Here is a 17,464-nt window from a genome sequence, read left to right on the forward strand (position 1 = left end):
ACTGCGCCAGGCCTTCTATTGAGATTTTTTTAAGTCGGCCGGGCAAGGCGGCTCATGCCTATAATCCCAGCACTTTTGAGGCCGAGGTGGGTGGATCACCTTAGGTCAGGGGTTCAACACCAGCCTGGCCAAATGGTGAAAGCCTAGCCAAATGGTGAAACCCCGTCTATACTAAAAAAAAAAAAAAAATTAGCTGGGCATGGTGGCACATGCCTGTAATCCCAGCTGAGGCATGAGAATGACTTGAACAGGAAGATAGAGGTTGCAGTGAGCCAAGATTGTGCCACTGCACTCCAGCCTGGATGATGGGAGTGAGACTGTCTCAAAAAAAAAAAAACAAAAAAACAAAAAAGAAACCTTGTTAGAAGACAAGGGAAGAGGCTAAAAAAATCTTGATAACTTAATGGCTTCTTCATGCTCTATTGAACTGACTGCTATCATTTACTTCTCCATTCTCTCATTGTCAAACATTTCCACTATCCATAATTATCAGGAATATTCTGTGAACATCTTAGTGGATCAGTATTTAAGGGGATCCTCATTAGTTGTTAGGGAAGAGTCCGAGAAGTGGCTGAAGAAGTAACCTTGTGAGAAGACTCTTTAGACATAAGACCAAAGTGCTGAAATGAAGCTTGCATTGGTTTGCGAGGGCTGCTACACCAAAATAACACTGAGTGACGTCATCCACAGATGTCTAAGACCAAAGCATCGGCAGGGTTGCTTTCCGCTGAGGTCTCCTCCTTGGCTTGCAGGTGGCTGCCCTCTGGCTGCCTCTTCATGTGGTCCCTGTGCACCCCTGGGTCTCTTTGTGTGTTCCGGTCTCCTCTTCTTATGTATTAAGAACACCTGTCAGATTGGACTGAGGCTCTCCATAGTGACCTCAGGTTAACTTAATCACCCCTCTAAAGGGCCAGCCTCAAATACAGTCACATTCTGAGGTACTGGGATTTAGTACTTCAACATATGAATTTTGGGGGAACATAATTTAGCCCATAACAGAACTCCTTCCTCAGAGGTTGGAAATGTCCCTTGGTGTCACCAGGCTTGGGTGTAGCCCTCTAGGTTCCTTCCAAAGCTGAGCTGTATTTTGGTGTGAAGACCTCTCTCTTTCAGCTTCACCCGTTTTCCTTTATCAGTTTCTCATCACTTCACTGTCAATCAATCCAGAAACTCTTAACCTTGGAAGCACATTGGAATCACGTGAGTGCTTAAGAGATAATTGTGGTGCCTGTGTCCCCATCCAACAGATTCCGATGCCATTGGTCTGGGGGTGCAGGCTGGGCACAGAAGACTTTAAATCTCAGGTGGGCTGGGCGCGGTAGCTCACGCCTGTAATCCCAGCACTTTGGGAAGCCGAGGTGGGTGGATCACGAGGTCAGGAGATCCAGACCATCCTGGCTAACGTGGCGAAACCCTGTCTCCACTAAAAATACAAAAAACTAGCCAGGAGTGGTGGCAGGCACCTGTAGTCCCAGCTACTTGTGAGGCTGAGGCAGGAGAATGGCATGAACCCAGGAGGCAGAGCTTGCAGTGAGCTGAGATCGTGCCACTGCACTCCAACCTGGGCGACAGAGAGACTCCGTCTCAAAAAAAAAAAAAAATCTCCTCAGGTGGTTCCAGTGGTTCCGAAGCGAACACCTCCAGTCTTTGATCTCTCTGTTCCTTGCCTTTTGTAAAGCATGAGACAGGGCACAGTGGCTGTTTAATTACTGTCTTCCAATATTCATTAAAGCTTCATATTCCAAAGCCTGTTTTTAACTCCTCTAAAGTTCATTTCAAAGCTTGGTGGTAATTTGGCTCTTTTGTTAAAATTAAGTCCTTAAAGTAAAAATTAAAAGACAAAATGGAAAACCACTGGGCATAGAAAATCCACCCTGGGTTTAATAGAACATCTTAAGTTGTGGACTAGAGTGAGACTCTTGCTGCTCAGTGCGGGCGGCGGGGGAGCTTGCTATACATTGTGCTCCTTGAGGCTTAGGTTCTGTGGAAGCTTTTACAAGAAGAGGATAAAAGCTAATTTTCATGAGAGCCCTGCTTCTGTGGTGGGGTGATTAGGAAACTGTTGTGTTGAGTTTGGGCTCCTCCAAGTTAGCACCCCAATTCTCAATGTTTGAAACAAAGCTTTAGAGTATTCTCCCCATGGGTGAATCTTACAGACTCACTGAGCTAAGGAAGTCAGAGACAAGAGTACCCACTGGATGATTCCATTTATATGAAGCTCAAGAATAGGTGAGGCACTCCTGTGTCCTTGCACGTGCTGCTCCTCCTGCTTGAGATGACCTTCCCAATCTTGATCACCTGGAAAGTTGACTGTCCTTCATATCACAGCAGAAAGGCTGTTTCTCTACCTCTAGGATGGCCTCAGTCACATCCTTCACTTGTCACTATTCGTTTTGTTTTTTGGGACAAGGTCTTGCTCTGTCACCCAGGCTAGAGTGCAGTGGCATGAGTATGGCTCACTGCAGCCCTGACCTTCCAGGCTCAAGATGTCCTCCTACCTCAGCCTCTTGAGTAGCTGGGACTACAGGTATGGGCCACCATGCGTGCTTTTTTATTTGTTTGTTTTTTAATAGATGGGGTCTATGTTGCCCTGGCTGATCTCCAACTCCTGGGCTCAAGTGATCCTCCCACCTTGGCCTGTCAAAGTGCTGGGATTACAGACGTGAACCACTGTGCCCAGCCTAGTGTTTGCTTATGTGTGTGTGTTTGCTATTAGGCACTGTGGTGCTTTCTTGGGGGAGCTACTGTCTCTGTATTTGCAGTGTCTGGCACAGTGCCAGGCACTGAGTAGGGCCCAAAACACGAGATTTGTCACTGAATTGTGTTTATTCCTTTTTTTCTTTTATTTAAAAAAACTGAGACGGGGGTTTCACTATGTTGCTCAGGCTGGTCTTGAACTCCGGGGTTCAAACAATCCTCCCACCTCAGCCTTCCAAAGTGCTGGGATTATAGTCATGAGCCATTATGTCTGGCCAGAATTGTGTTAGTTTAGAATGGGAAATGGAGAGCTGTGACAAGACATTCTTCTGTTACAGCCATTCATTTGTTCATAATGATACTAAGCAAGACGGAGAAACATGTGATTCAAATGCCTCTTTGGGAAACACTCCCTTGTTTGGGATCTGCAGGCACAGGTATGGACAGTTCCCAACTCCAGAGCAGACAGTAGAATGGCTCTATAAAACAGAGGGATGAGAATTTGGGACCGAGGTGGGGCAGTGCTGGAACAATGGAGGGAATTGAGGGGGAGAGGACAGAGAGAGTGGGTAGGGGGAGCTGCAAGGACAGTGGGAAGCTATGCCCAGTGTCATGTAACCTGTCCTCGTAGCCCCCAAATCTTCACTGAAACTCCTGAATCCCGTAAAAGATTTGATGGGGGTGTGTTTGTGTGTGTGTGCAAGTGTGAGCAAGCGTGTGCATGTGTTATTGTGTATGTGGCAGCATGGGTGGTGCAAGTGTGCATATGTGCATGTGTACATACTTGCGTGTGTATGAGTGTGAATATCGAGTGTGAGTACAGAACTGAGAGGAGTTCTGTGCTTCCTGCCTGGACTGTCTCAGGAGTGAAGCTGAGGCAGCATGCGGGCGTCATGAGGAAGTAAGCCTTGGTATCTCAGAAATCACACACCAGAGGGCTGGCGTCAAACCTCTGAGGGGCCAGGAGCTTCCAGCTGAACTGAGTCACACATTTCTGGAGCGCCCTTTTGGGAGAGCAGGTCCTGGCTGACAGGCAGGGCCTACCCACCACGTTGAGAAGCCTGAGTCTCCAAGGGAACGGTGTTCAGGACTGATTAGCAACATCTCCCCCGGGATTTGACAGGAGGTTTGCCCTTCCTGGCCTCTAATGGGTGCCAAGCAAAACGCTGGGCTTTTGGGATACAGAGATGAATCAGATACCTGCCCTCGAGGAGCTCCCAGGCTTCTGTGGGAGGCTGAGAACGTAAAGAGACAATGACAAGCCAGTAGCTAAGGGCTAGGATAAGGTGGTACTCAGAGGCTGGGGGGCAGAGCTGAGAGACACAGTGACGGTGCCTGCAGCAGAAGGGAAGGGAGTTTCCCCGTGGAATTTCTGACAGGGTTTGGGGAAACAGTAGGAGGGCATTTCCAGCAGGGCCCACAGCATGAGTAAATTTTCACAGAATAAAAAGGTAGGGGTGCCTTGGGGGTAGATCAAAAGGAGGCGTGGCAGGAGATGAGCAGGACAGGAAATCCGGGGTGATTGGGAACGGCCCTGAGTGCTGTCCCTAGGAGGGTAGTCCCTAATGGGGTCACCTTGGCCAGGTTTGCCCGTTCTCATCCTGGCAGGCCCTTGGGAGGGCAGACACCCTACAGGTGCAGCTCAGGCATCTCAGGACACCCCCACAGCTGGAGGGAGACTTTCTCTGCCCCTGTGCTCCTGCTGTGTTTGGAGCTGGAAGACCCAGTTCAGACTCTGCGGGACCCTGAGCCCTGTCTGAGCCCTGGTGTTGTGTATGTTGTGAGCCACTGCAGGTGCAGGACAAAAGGCCACAGATAATTTGCATGGGATGGAGAACACATTTGCAGTTTCCTCCTCTCACACATTGGAAATTTCACTTTCACAGCCTTTCTTTCCTCATCACAACCACACCAGTTTCTTCATAGCACCACAAGAGTCTGTTGTCACAGAGAAACCCCAGCTTTCCTCTGTGGTGTTTCTGCCTCACTGGCCTCTAGGGCTCCAAAAAGTTCAACACCCAACCATAGATGTCCCCTCCTTCAGGTCTCCTGCAAACCCTGCTCCCATGCCCTGGTTCCCCACCTTGTGGAAAGAGTCTCACACTGGGGTCGGGCCTGGGCAGTAGTCCTGGCTCTGCCCCCAACTCAGTATGGGATGTGAGGCTCTCTCTGGGCCTCAGTTTCCCCATAGGTACCAAGAGCATTCTAGACTTCATTATCTCTGAAAGTCCTCCAAGACAACAGTGACTTTCTGATCTTGAGAGTTTCTTTCTCCTGGGAACCCCAAGATAATCTATAGCACGTGCTGGGGGCTTGGCCCTTGGTGGCCTAGGAACTCGCTTCCTTCGGGCATCTTTTCTGTTTGCTCTGCTGCTGCTCCCCACTCCCTTCCCAGTTTCCTCCTGTCCTCAGGTCTAGTTCCTGCATCTCAGAGTTCATTTGCTCCCTGACGCATCGTAACTCCATGGGAGGTGTTATTTTAGAGGTGCTCAGTCCACGGTGCTAAAGGAGGGGATGGGAGTCGGCTTCCTGGCCCAGGAGGGAGGCCTCTTCTCCGTCCAGCCCCTCACTCCCATGCCACAGCCTGGATCATGCCATGCCCAGAGATTCTTGCAAATAGCTGAAGGTGCCTAGAAGTAACAAGGCTGTTGAAGCTCAATATTTAAACACATTTTTCACTCCCTCCTAACTTGATGAAGTTTGCAAATTGTTTTCTGTTGACAAAATGTGGCAGAGAGAGTGTGAGGGGGTTGAGGGGGCACCAAGGCCTGGGTCTGGCCATTATTCTGACTTGATGTATGACCACCGCAAGCCTTTTCTCAGTTCTTCCCTCAATTTCCCATCTGTGAAGTGAGGAGAGGAGGCAAAGTCGGGTGGGCTAGAGTGGACTAGACAGTCCTTTGGCCCTTTGCAGCTCTGACACCCACCAGAACTTCAAAAATCCTGCCATGGCCGAGACTCCCTTGCAAGATGTTGCTGTGTGCACAGCCTGGCTTGCAGATGGGAAGGGAGGGCTCGTGAAAAGACAAGAATCCTCTGGAGCATATAGACAGTCTTCCACAGTCAGGTCTGCAGTGGGAAATCCAGAGTGACCCAGGAGGCCAAAGTTAATTGAGGAGATAAAACCAGAAAACTCCCCTGAGCAGCCAAGTGCAGGAAGGTTGTCAATGCAAATTAGCAGGAAGCGATGGTTAGTTGGGTGCAGGCACAGGAGACAGGTGGCTGGCGACCCATGACTTCTCCAGGATGATGGTGGGTCCTGCAGGCCCCCTGAGACTTGGTGTGGAAGATGAGGCAGGGTTGCGAAAGGAGGCTGAGGCGGAGGCGACTTTGACAAGTCTCCTCCCAGGAAGGTTAACCAGGGTAGGCTGGCAGGCAAGAGGGCGCCGGTGGAGGAAAAGTGAGTGGGGCCTGCAGATGGCTTCCATCTCAGGGAGGTTCCCCATTCTGCTCCAATCTCCGCAGGCTCCCTGGTGGTGGAGAAGGGGTGGGGAGAGGAGCAAGGACTTTTCTGAAGGATGCAGTTAATTGTAAGGGACATTTCTAGTATCTGGGGTTATCGGAATTCATACAGGCTCGGAGGGAGGCTCTTCTCAGCCCCTGGTCCATGTTGGCTGGATGTTTGGATCTCCTTCACAGCACCATGTTAAGTGGCTCAGCTTTTTGTTGCTTGCCTCCGGGGACCAAGAGCTGTGTGTGTCCCAGGCAGCCTGTCCCACTGGTGGAAACTCCAGTCTGGAAGTGTTTCTTCGCACCAAGCCAAAGTCTGTGTCTCTACCTGCGGGCCTGACCTGACGTCAGTCCTCTCTTTCCTCCCCAAAATAGAGTGCTTTGCATCAGCATTCGGCACAATCTACCCATAGATATTCAGTCTGGTTATGTCTATGGTAAATTTTATGTAAAAAGCAGGAATAAATAATATAAAACTATAAGGCACAAGAGTTACCTGGTAGGCCTGGTACCGGGTTCTAGGAATTCTAATTTGGCCAAGCTTCTGTGTCAGTTTGCCAGTCTGTGTCTCAGTTTCCATATTCGAGATAAAGACCACTGTGATGCCTAATTCTATATGTCAACTTGGCTAGGCTATGATGCCCAGTTGGTTGGTCAAATGCTAGTCTAGATGATGCTGGGAAGGTATTTCGTAGATGTGATTTATCAGCTGACTTGAAATAAAGGAGACTGACATTGATAATGTGGGTGGGCCTCATTCAATCAGATGAAGGCCTTAGGAGCAAAAGCTGAAGTTTCCCAAAGAAGGAATTCTGCCTTAAGACAGAAATCCTGCCTCAGCTGCCTGCCCTACAGATCTTAGACTGGCTAGCCTACACAACTGTGCAAGCTTGAATAAATCTCTACTATTGGTTCTGTTTCTCGAGAGAACCCTGACTGATGTAACCGCCTACCATGTCTGTTCATGTCTTTTAATTCCTTGGAAAGAAAAGCAATTTATGAGTACTAACATTACAAAAGTGCTAATTGCTAATTTGTGCAGCGCTGTGTTAATCTAAAACACATCTCCACACAAGTGACTCATCCCCCTAGTCAAAATCTTCGATGGTTCTCCACTGCCACCACTGCCATTGTGTCAGCTGCCTTTTTTTTATTTTTTGAGATGGAGTCTCGCTCTGTCGCCCAGACTGGAGTGCAGTGGTGCGACCTCGGCTCACTGCAAGCTCTGCCTCCCAGGTTCACACCATTCTCCTGCCTCGGCCTCCCGAGTAGCTGGGACTACAGGCGTCCACCACCACGTGTGGCTAATTTTTTTGTATTTTCAGTAGAGATGGGGTTTCACCGTGGTAGCCAGGACAGTCTTGATCTCCTGACCTCGTGATCCACCCACCTCAGCCTCCCAAAGTGCTGGGATTACAGGTGTGAGCCACTGCGCCCAGCCTGTGTCAGCTGCTTTTTACAAAGCATTATGCAAGTAGTTAATGACTAATATATACATATCTAATACATATACATCTAATGCAGAACTTTTTTTTTTTTTGAGATGGTCTCCTTCTGTTGCCCAGGCTGGAGCACAGTGGTGTAATCACAGCTCACCACAGCCTTGTTCTCCTGGGCTCAAGCGATCCTCCCACCTCAGCCTCCTAAGCAGCTAGGACCACAGGTGCACACCACCACTCCCAGCTAGAGATTGGGGTCTTGCCATGTTGCCCAGACTCGTCTCAAACTCCTGGCTCAGGTGATTCTCCCACCTTAGCATCCCAAAGTGCCGGAATCATAGCCATTATCTGGAACCAGAAGACTACCAGAAGAAGGGCTGAGCCCAACACGAAGAGCTGGAGAGATGGGTGAAGAGGGCTATGCACTGTGCCTGGCCTCACTTTAATTCTTGCAAGAGACAGAGATATTATCTTCATTTTATAGATGAGGAAAATGAAACCACACTCTTTAGCTTGAAATTCAGAGACTTCAGTGATCTGGTTCATTTACCTCCCTCTATTACCCTCATGTGAACTAGAGTCAAGGGAAATTATACTAGACCTTCTTACTTAAGTGTGTCCTAGGTTATCCTACATCCAGGCTGTTGCCTATATTTGTCTTCCTCCTGAGATGCATTTCCTCTTATCCTAATTATTAGTCTTCTTTATGCTTCAAGAGCTAATTCCAATGCCATCTCCTCTGTGAAGTTTTCCTGGGTCTCCACCACCAGTGACACTAGAAGTGACCTCTCTCCACACACATAGACCCACATGAATGCCTCTTTGTAACTTAAGTTACACTGGTCTGTTTCAGGGCTTCTCTTTCCTATCTTAAAATGGAAGCTCTCTGAGGGTAGGAAACAAGTCTGAGAGATTATGACAGATGAGAACACTGAAATCCATGCAGTTTCTTTCTAAAGCAGTGAATTTTGATTCAAAACACAAATAGGCCTCCTGGACTAAACCTTTTTTATTTTATTTTTTTTTTGAGACAGGTTTTCACTCTGGTGCCCAGGCTGCAGCCAGTGGCGTGATCCTGGCTCACTGCAACCTCTGCCTCCCGAGCTCAAACGATCCTCCTGCTTTAGCCTCCTGAGTGGCTGAGACTACAGGTGTGTGCCACTACAACAGGCTAATTTTTTTTTTTTTTTTGGTAGAGACATGTTGGCCAGGCTGGTCTCAAACTCCTGGGCTCAAGTGATCCACCTGCCTTGGCCTCCCAAAGTGCTGGGATAACAGGTGTGAGCCACTGTACCTGGCCTAAACTTCTCTAAGAAAGTGTATCTATGGTTTTTTGAAAGACCAGGGTTGTTTTTCTCTGGCATTATTTTGGTGGACTTTTATTTTCTCTGGTCTTATCTTCCATTTGAATGACAGGCCCTCTATTGATAATTTAGAAAGCTTACATCTTGTTTCATCTGCCTGAGATTTGACAGAGCATAAGGGCAAGCAACACCAGCAAGCTCTGTAACCCCCAAAGCCTATAATGCGAGCCCCACATTCACTTCCCTCCTCTCCACCCTTGAAGCCACATTTCCAAAGGAGCCACTGCAAACCTTTCCATTTGGAAGTGCAGTCTCCCAGTCCAGTTGACTAAGTTGTCCAGTTAGTTTTGGTTGTCTCCATTTCGGTAACATCATGCAGAGGACAGTGCTGGGGACCAGTGAGTTGAATCCATTTACTTAAGTCTAACTGTGTTAGGCCCCATGCTGGGCCCTGTGAGAAAGAATAAAGATGACATGGCCTTTATCCTTTCTATCAACAGATATATGAGCCCTTACACACCAGGAGCCATACTCTTTGGAGCACTTAACTCACCTGTACAGTGTCTATCTTCTCTGAAGGCTTAGAAGCCCCAGGAGGGCATAGATAACACCTGTCTGGTTCACTGCTGTACCTTGAGTTCAGAAAGTGCCTGGCATATAACAGGTATTTCATAAATATCTGTAGTGGAACTGAAGGGGTTTCCATCTGTCTCACCAACTAGAGAAAAAGCCACAGCTCCTTAAGGGTAGAAAGTCCTAGATGTCAGCACAGGACCTGGCTCAGGTCAGATGCTCAGCAAGTGTTTACTGAGTTAGCTGAATGGCCCCATGTTCTGTGGAGGTCCAGCATGGGTCACCCCGACCAGCGCACAGGTTGTGGTGTGAACTCTGGGTTCTTTGTGGGTTCTCATTTGCCTCTGGCTTTTGCTGGGAACTGCGGGCTTTTGCTGTCGTATGTGACTCCCTTTCCTTACTTGTGACTTAAGAGATTAAACTATTAATGGTGTGGAAGCTAAAAACAGACCCGTCTCCAGGAGGGTGCCACAGAATTGTTTTTTTTTTTTTTTTTTTTTGAGACCAGGTCTCACTGTCACCCAGGCTGGAGTGCAGTGGTGCAATCATAGCTCACTGCAGGGGCTCAGGAAATCCTCCCATCTCGGCCTCCCAAGTAGTTGGGAATATAGGTGTGCAAAACCACACCTGGCTAATTTTTTAAATTTTTTTGTAGAGATGGGGTCTCACCATGTTGCCCAGTCTGGTCTCAAATTCTTGAGCTCAAGTAATCCTCCCACCTCAGCCTCCCAGTGTTGGGATCATAGGCATGAGCCACCGTGCCTGGCCTTACTTCTTATAATTTATTTTAATTTTTTTTTTTGTAGAGACAAGGTCTCCCTATGTTGCCCCGGCTGGTCTTGAACTCCTGGGCTCAAGTGATCCTCCTGCCTCGGCCTCCCAAAGTGTTGGGATTACAGGCATGAGCCACTGCGCCTGGCCAGAACAGCCACTTCTAAGCACTTAAGGCTAGGTGTATGCTCACAAAGGGATGGTGAGGGGATAAAACTGATTTTCCCATCAAAACAGTATCAAATCGAGGGATATGTTCATTATCAAGAGCATGATACCTAAAAATGATCACAACCAACCATCATGGCCTGCTTATATAGTCTCTAGACTGTGCACAAGCCACATCTACATGACTGGTTGGGCAGAGAGTGGCCACATGGAATCAGAAGACTACCAGAAGAAGGGCTGAGCCCAACACGAAGAGCTGGAGAGATGGGTGAAAAGGGCTATGCACACAGCAAGGAGATTCTCAGAAGCTGGGTCATGGGAAGGCAACCAGGGTGATGCTTACAGCAAGGGCTCACCTTGCTTACCTGGATACAATGGGGCAGAGCTGGGGAGGCTGGGGACTTGCTGTGTGGCTGTTAGACTGAGGGGTGCCCACAGGGAGGCAGTGCTGCACACTGGCCATCAAGGATTATTCTTGAGTGATGCCAAGGGCTACCAACTACCATTAGAACCACAGAATACCAGAGTTGGGAAGTAATGAGAACCCATCCAGGCTAATCCTACCACTTCCAACTTTATAATGAGAAAGCTACGGCCCAGATAGGAGGTCTCAAGTTGTTAGAGCTTCGGGCCCTCTCAAAGTGGCATGATTCCTTATGAGAGCATCTGATTAGTAACATGTGTACACTGTTTTATGTAAGACTGAGCTATGTTTGGTAGACGTACTTGGGGGGCATACGTGGACATTTATAAGGATTATTCACTAGTGTGTGCAGGACTGAACTCCTTGAAGAACATAACTCTGGGCAGGAAGGACATGAATCTGGTTTTCCCACAGGAAATCCTTTCTTCACATGTGTACTCATTGTCTCCCCTCACTTGGGCAGCCACAGGGCACTTCCAGAGAGGCTCCAACCTCCCCTGGCTCCCTAACACCATCCTAGTGGCCAAGAGGCTCTCCTTTTCTATTCCCTTTGGGGGTCCTTCCAAGTCTCCCTACGCCCCGCACACCTATTCCATTGTTCTTGGAAAAAGCTTCTCCATCAAGGAGGAGGATACCATCTCCTTACCCTGCTCACCTGTCTCCATTGGCTTGTCCCTCTGGATCCATCCCTTCCCACTTCCTTGATGTGAGTGCCATAAGTTGAGTTTTATTTCTCCAGCATCCCTCTCTCTTTCGGCAGCTTCCTGTCAATGTCAGCCTCACTCCAGCCAGTGTTCTGTACTGTCAGCCTTTCACAGGCCAAGGGTTTAAAGAGACAGACACCCTCCTCTTCGTAGCTGCTCATTCCCTCCTCAATGCACTGCAATCTAGTTTCTTGGCTCACTGCTATCCTGGAACTCCTTTGGCAGAGGTCTGCCACTAAATCTGATAGGTGTTTTCCAGTTCATGCTTTTGTCCAACACACATTTCACAAACTGAAGTATAAGGATATATGTAAGATGAGAAGTTATCACTAATTTAAAAGTCTTGAGGAAGGTATAAATCAGAATGGAAAGTCAAACAGAGGAAAAAAAGAACATATGGAAGACCGAATCCCCCAATAAAAGCTTGGAATAAAAACAAAAGTGCAACTAGGCAAAGCAATTCTTATAGTTTTTGAGGTAGGAGTGGGTTGAATAATGTTCCTCCAAAAGATATGTCCAAATCTTAATCCCTGACACTTGTGAATGTGACCTTATTTGGAAATAGGGTCTTCAGAGAGTAATTAAGGATCTTGGGATAAAATTGCCCTAGATAATTTTAGTGTGGGCCAGAAAGCCAAGACACAAGGAGACACAGAAGAGAACCCTATGTGAAGACAGAGGGAGAGACTGGACTTATACAAGCCAAGGAACGCCAAGGATTGCTCAGGCCCACCAAAAGGTAGGAGAGACACAGAAGGAATTATCTCAGCACAAGAAGAAGAAACCAACTCTGCTGACACCTTGATTTTGAACTTCTGGCCCCCAGAACTGTAAGAGAACAAATTTCTGTTGTTTCAGGCCACCACTTTGTGGTATTTTGGGACAGTAGCTCCAGGCAACGAATACAGAGTGCATCCTTGCTGTTTCACAGCTCCACGCCTCACACACATGGTTCATGCTCTTCCCCTTTTGTTAAGCTGCAACACTTTTCTTCTGTTATAATGACCCATCGGGAGGTCCTGCCCAGTCTCCCCTCTCTGTAGCAGGACCAATCATGCTTCTTTGGTGTTACCATCATACCTGTATCTCTCACTGCACTCCTCACCTCTAAGACAAAATACTGGTTTTCGTGTTTGTCTCTTGCTTGTTAGCCCTTGAGGCTTGAGATTTCTCCACAGCAAGCACAGGCTATGGACTTTCTTTGTGTCAGGTAGTATTCAAGCAAGAATACTACCTGACGCAAAGAAAGTCCATAGCCTGTGTTTGCTGAATAAATCACTCAGATGACAACAGAAACACCAAAGAGGGAAGGATTAATATTGTCTGGGAGTGGTCATAAAAGGGGAAGAGGATATTTTGGGTAGAGGTAATAGCACAGGTAAAGGCATGGAGGAGAAGCATGACCTATTCAGGAATTAGTCATTCATGTGGTGGGACTGGAAGGGTGAAGGGGATAGAGGAGAAAGAAGAGCGAAGAACTGCAGAAGATGAAGCATGAAAGGCTTTGAATTTTAGGCCAGAAGTTAGACTTCAGCCTGTAGACAGTAGTTTCCGAACGTTGTGCATGTAGTTATCACCAGCATGCCTCTTAGATAAAGGTCCTACTCACAGGCTTAAGAGGTCAGTGACCTCTCCCTGCAAGGCCCCTGCAGGTGGATACTTGCCTTATGATCAAGTCTTCTTGGCCCCATATGGACAAAGCAGGAAGTAAAACTGAAGATAGCCTATGGACTACTGAGCCTAACTCACCCAGTTTAATAAGAACAGTCCCAATTCAGTGAAAAAATATTAAAATGTTTCCAATGGATTACCTGTGTGAAACTAGACTTTGTCATATGTACACACCTGCAAAATGATCACAAGATAATAAACATACAGTTGGTCTATGGTATCCTAGGGTTCTACATCCATGGATTCAACCAACTGCAGATCAACAATATTTTAGTCAGGGAGCGGTGACTTATGCCTGTAATCCCAGCACTTTGGGAGACCAAGGCGGGTGAACTGCTTGGGCCCAGGAGTTTGAGACCAGCCTGGCCAACATGGTGAAACCCTGTCTCTACTGAAAATACAAAAAATTAGCCAGGTGTGGTGGTGCACACCTGTAGTCCCGGCTACTCGGGAGCTGGGACCACAGACGTGTGCCACCACACCCGGCTAATTTTAGTTTTTGGAGAGACAAGATCTCACTAATTTGACAGGCTAGTCTCAAACTCCTGGACTCAAGCAAATCTTCCCATCTTGGCCTCCCAAAGTGCTGGAATTACAGGGGTGAGCCACCAGGTCTGGCCAATCTTTTTTTTTTTTTTTTTTTTTTACTTTTACTAGCGATGAGATCTTGCTGTGTTGCCAGACTGGTGTCCAACTCTTGAGCTCAAGTATTCTCCTGCCTCAGCCTCCCAAATGTTGGGATTACAGGCGTGAGCCACCATGCCCAGCCCCAAGTATCTTTTTGTAAGAAGAACTGTTCTGAGATTATGGCTGTAGCGAATGACATTGGTGTTTCATTCATATCTCCATCCGTCAGGGGGCTGCCTAAACCCAATTTACCTGGCTTAAACAATGACTAATTAAAAAAAAAAAAAGATACACACACTACAGCTCCATTGCCCCTTACTAGGGCAACTTTGAGGTGTGGCCTACACTCTTTCTAGCGTTCCCTGTGAGTCTGAAAGTTCCTCTTTATGAGACATGACTTGATAAGCATCCAGCTTGGCTTCCTTCTCTTCTTTTCCCTGTCTCACTTCCCTCCCCACTCCTTTACTGGGTTTTCATGGAATCATTTCCCAGGAAATCATTTTAAGAAGTAACTTAGGCCGGGCACAGTGGCTCATGCCTGTAATCCCCAGCACTTTGGGAGGCCGAGGTGGGTGGATCACGAGGTCAGGAGTTCGAGACCAGCCTGGCCAACATAGTGAAATGCCGTCTGTACTAAAAATAGAAAAATTGGCTGGGCGTGGTGGCACGTCCCTGTAGTCCCAGTTACTTGGGAGGCTGAGGCAGAAGAATTGCTTGAAATTGGGAGGTGGAGTTGCAGTGAGCTGAGACCATGCCATTGCACGCCAGCCTGGGTGACAGAGTGAGACTCCATCTCAAAAAAAAAAAAAAAAAAAAAAAAGTAACATATATTAAACGAACAGAAAAACTTTTGGCTCAAATCACACACCAATCAGCTTCATCCTGTGATTCACTGCATGGCAATGTGTAATAAATCACCAAAACATTGGTGCTTCTTTGAAATGGAAAGTCCAACTGTGAGGTCTAAGGGCCTATGTTGGATTTGGATCCTGGTGAGGGTTCCTACAGCCTAATGACATTCTGACCCAATTAAGTGTCCCATCAGATTAGTCTCCAACTCTTTCCTCCCCTCACTAGCTGAATCCCTTTGTTCTCACACCACAGTTCTATATTTTTCTTGCCAGGGCTCAAGCCATAGCCTGGCACCCTAGCGTTTGTTTCCATGATTCCTAAACTATTAATTTCCCTCAGCTGGCTGAGTCTCCAGTGGCCCAGATCCTCCACAAAGTGGTCCAGACTGTAGACCTTCATGCCATGGAACTAGTGTTCCTTATTTCACATGAATGGCCATGTCCAACCAGTCTCTCAAACACTGGCAATATGATGAAATGCAAAGCCTTGTAAGACAAGGGCACATCCTGTTAGATGTGGAAGGCAACGTGAACTCTCTCTCGAGTGAACAGAATTCCATTTGAAAAATAGCTGGGGTTTCAACTAGGGTTTCTGAACCTCAGCGCTATTGACATTTTGGGCCAGATTCATTGTGGGAAGCTAGTCTGTGCATTGTAGGATATTTAGCAACATCTCTGGCTTCTACTTATTAGATGCCAGCAGCATCCTCCTTTTGTTGAGAAAGCGAAGCATAAGACCAGGGGATCAGGACAGCTATAAACAAATGAAAGGCTCCCTTATTTTGTATGTAATTTTTTGTTGGCAGAAGAATTTTCAGTTGTTTCCTATGAGAAGCTTCTCTCCACATCTTTTAAAAACAGATTTTCCCTATATTGCTAATCCTGTCTCTCCTTACACAGACAAACCCACATCAATCTTTTCACTGCAGCACTAATGAATAATGTTTCTTTGCTGCCCATCAGAGTGGCAAAGAGAAAAGGGAATGGCAATATTCCATGTGATTGTGGGAATGGGGAGATGAATACTCACAAACTGCCAGGGACATATAAATGATTGGGGAAGAATCTGACTTGGGAATATAATTTGGCATCATGTATTAAAACTTTTATGAAATATATGCATGCTCTCTGACCCTAAATTCCATTTTATCACAATTGAATAAATGGAGAAGATATTATGTAGAAGAATTTTTCAAAAATAATAAAAATTGGAAACAAAATGCTCGACAGGGAGCTGATTAAATCATGGCACAGCCATATAATAGAACATCATGCAAAAGTGCAGACATGTATTTGCTCCCAATGTAAGTGAAAAACAGGTTACAAAACAATGTATACATAGGTATAGAAAAGTCTGAAAAAATAGACACTAATAATTTTAACTACATTTTTGTGTGAAAGAATCACATATGACTTGTTTTTAACATTTTTCCCCCTTAAAATGATTACATAATCTTTATATAACAGAAAAATAAAGAGCTACTAATAAGTACTGCAAATAGCAAGGTCCATGAAAGCAAGACTTTCCATGGAGAAAATGGGAGACTGGTTTCCCTTGCTGTGTTTTGAGAAGGCCAAACACAAACCAAGGTAGAACCCAAGATAGGAGCCACTCAAGCTGCTTCAAATCAAAGTTGGGCCAGAGGTAAGATGTTTAGAATCTTCTTAATCCTACCAACTATACAGATCTTTACTGTTTTGGACATTTGCTTTTCTTCTCTTGTATTTATCCATGTAAAGTCTTATTTAATTAATGGTTGAATCTATACATATTTTAAACTCCCCATTGTTGTATGAAGAGTCTATATGTTAATAAACTGACTGACTGATTCACCTTAACTGAACATCTGGTGTTAACAGCTGGGGGCAAGGGAAATGAAGAGGAAATGAAGCAAAGACTCCTCCATGTTTCTGTTCTTCTCTTACCAGGAAATGAAGACTGTATCTTCATGCCCACAGGTGAAGTAGCTCAGCATCCTTTCCTATCTGCATGTAAATACATGGACCCAATAGGTAAATTATACCCTAGAACAAAATGTTTGTCTGTAAGTTTTGGGAAAAAATAAGATAATGTGCAGAGACAAACAGAAAAAAAAGTGCTTCCTTTCTCTCCTTCTCCAAACAATCTGCTATGTATGAAAGAACCTAAAGAACGGCAATCCTATTTCTGCCCTGAAAGGAGATGCCTTAGGATCAGAAGGGGTACTTGTTATACCACATGAGTAATAAGCCATGTTTGCCTCAAGTCCTACTGGAGAATAATGCCAATTATCTCAAGGTTTTCCACTTCCATGAAACTTTTTTTATGGCTGCCACGTTTAGCAAGTTGTTAAAAAAAAACCCTGGTTGCTTACTTTAGGGTGAAAACAACTCTAGCTATTAGGAAGCTATGCATCAACATATAATAAAGTTAGCTGAAATCTATGCAGCAACAGGGAAAGTGGTAGACTAAACTCTGCAATCCTACAATTTGCACTAGCACTGATTTGAGAGGACAGAATTCTTCCTTCCTCTCAGAAAGATGAGAGATGAGTCTGCCAGAAATATAGGAATCTGCATACTTCCCAAAGAGTAAAATACAAATTTAAGAACCTGACATTATAAAATTGTCCTATTTAATTGATTTCATACCATTTTATTCTGGCAGAGAGCTTGCACTTGGGCAAAAATGGCATTTTTGACTCCAGTCTACAGGGATTTTATAACTTTATCCACCTGCCCAACACAACTATGCCAAGGCCGGGAGTGATGGCTCACGCCTGTAATCCCAGCACTTTGGGAGGCC

Source organism: Pan paniscus, chromosome 11 (assembly GCF_029289425.2).
Source record: "Pan paniscus chromosome 11, NHGRI_mPanPan1-v2.0_pri, whole genome shotgun sequence".
NCBI classification, from domain to species: Eukaryota; Metazoa; Chordata; class Mammalia; order Primates; family Hominidae; genus Pan; species Pan paniscus.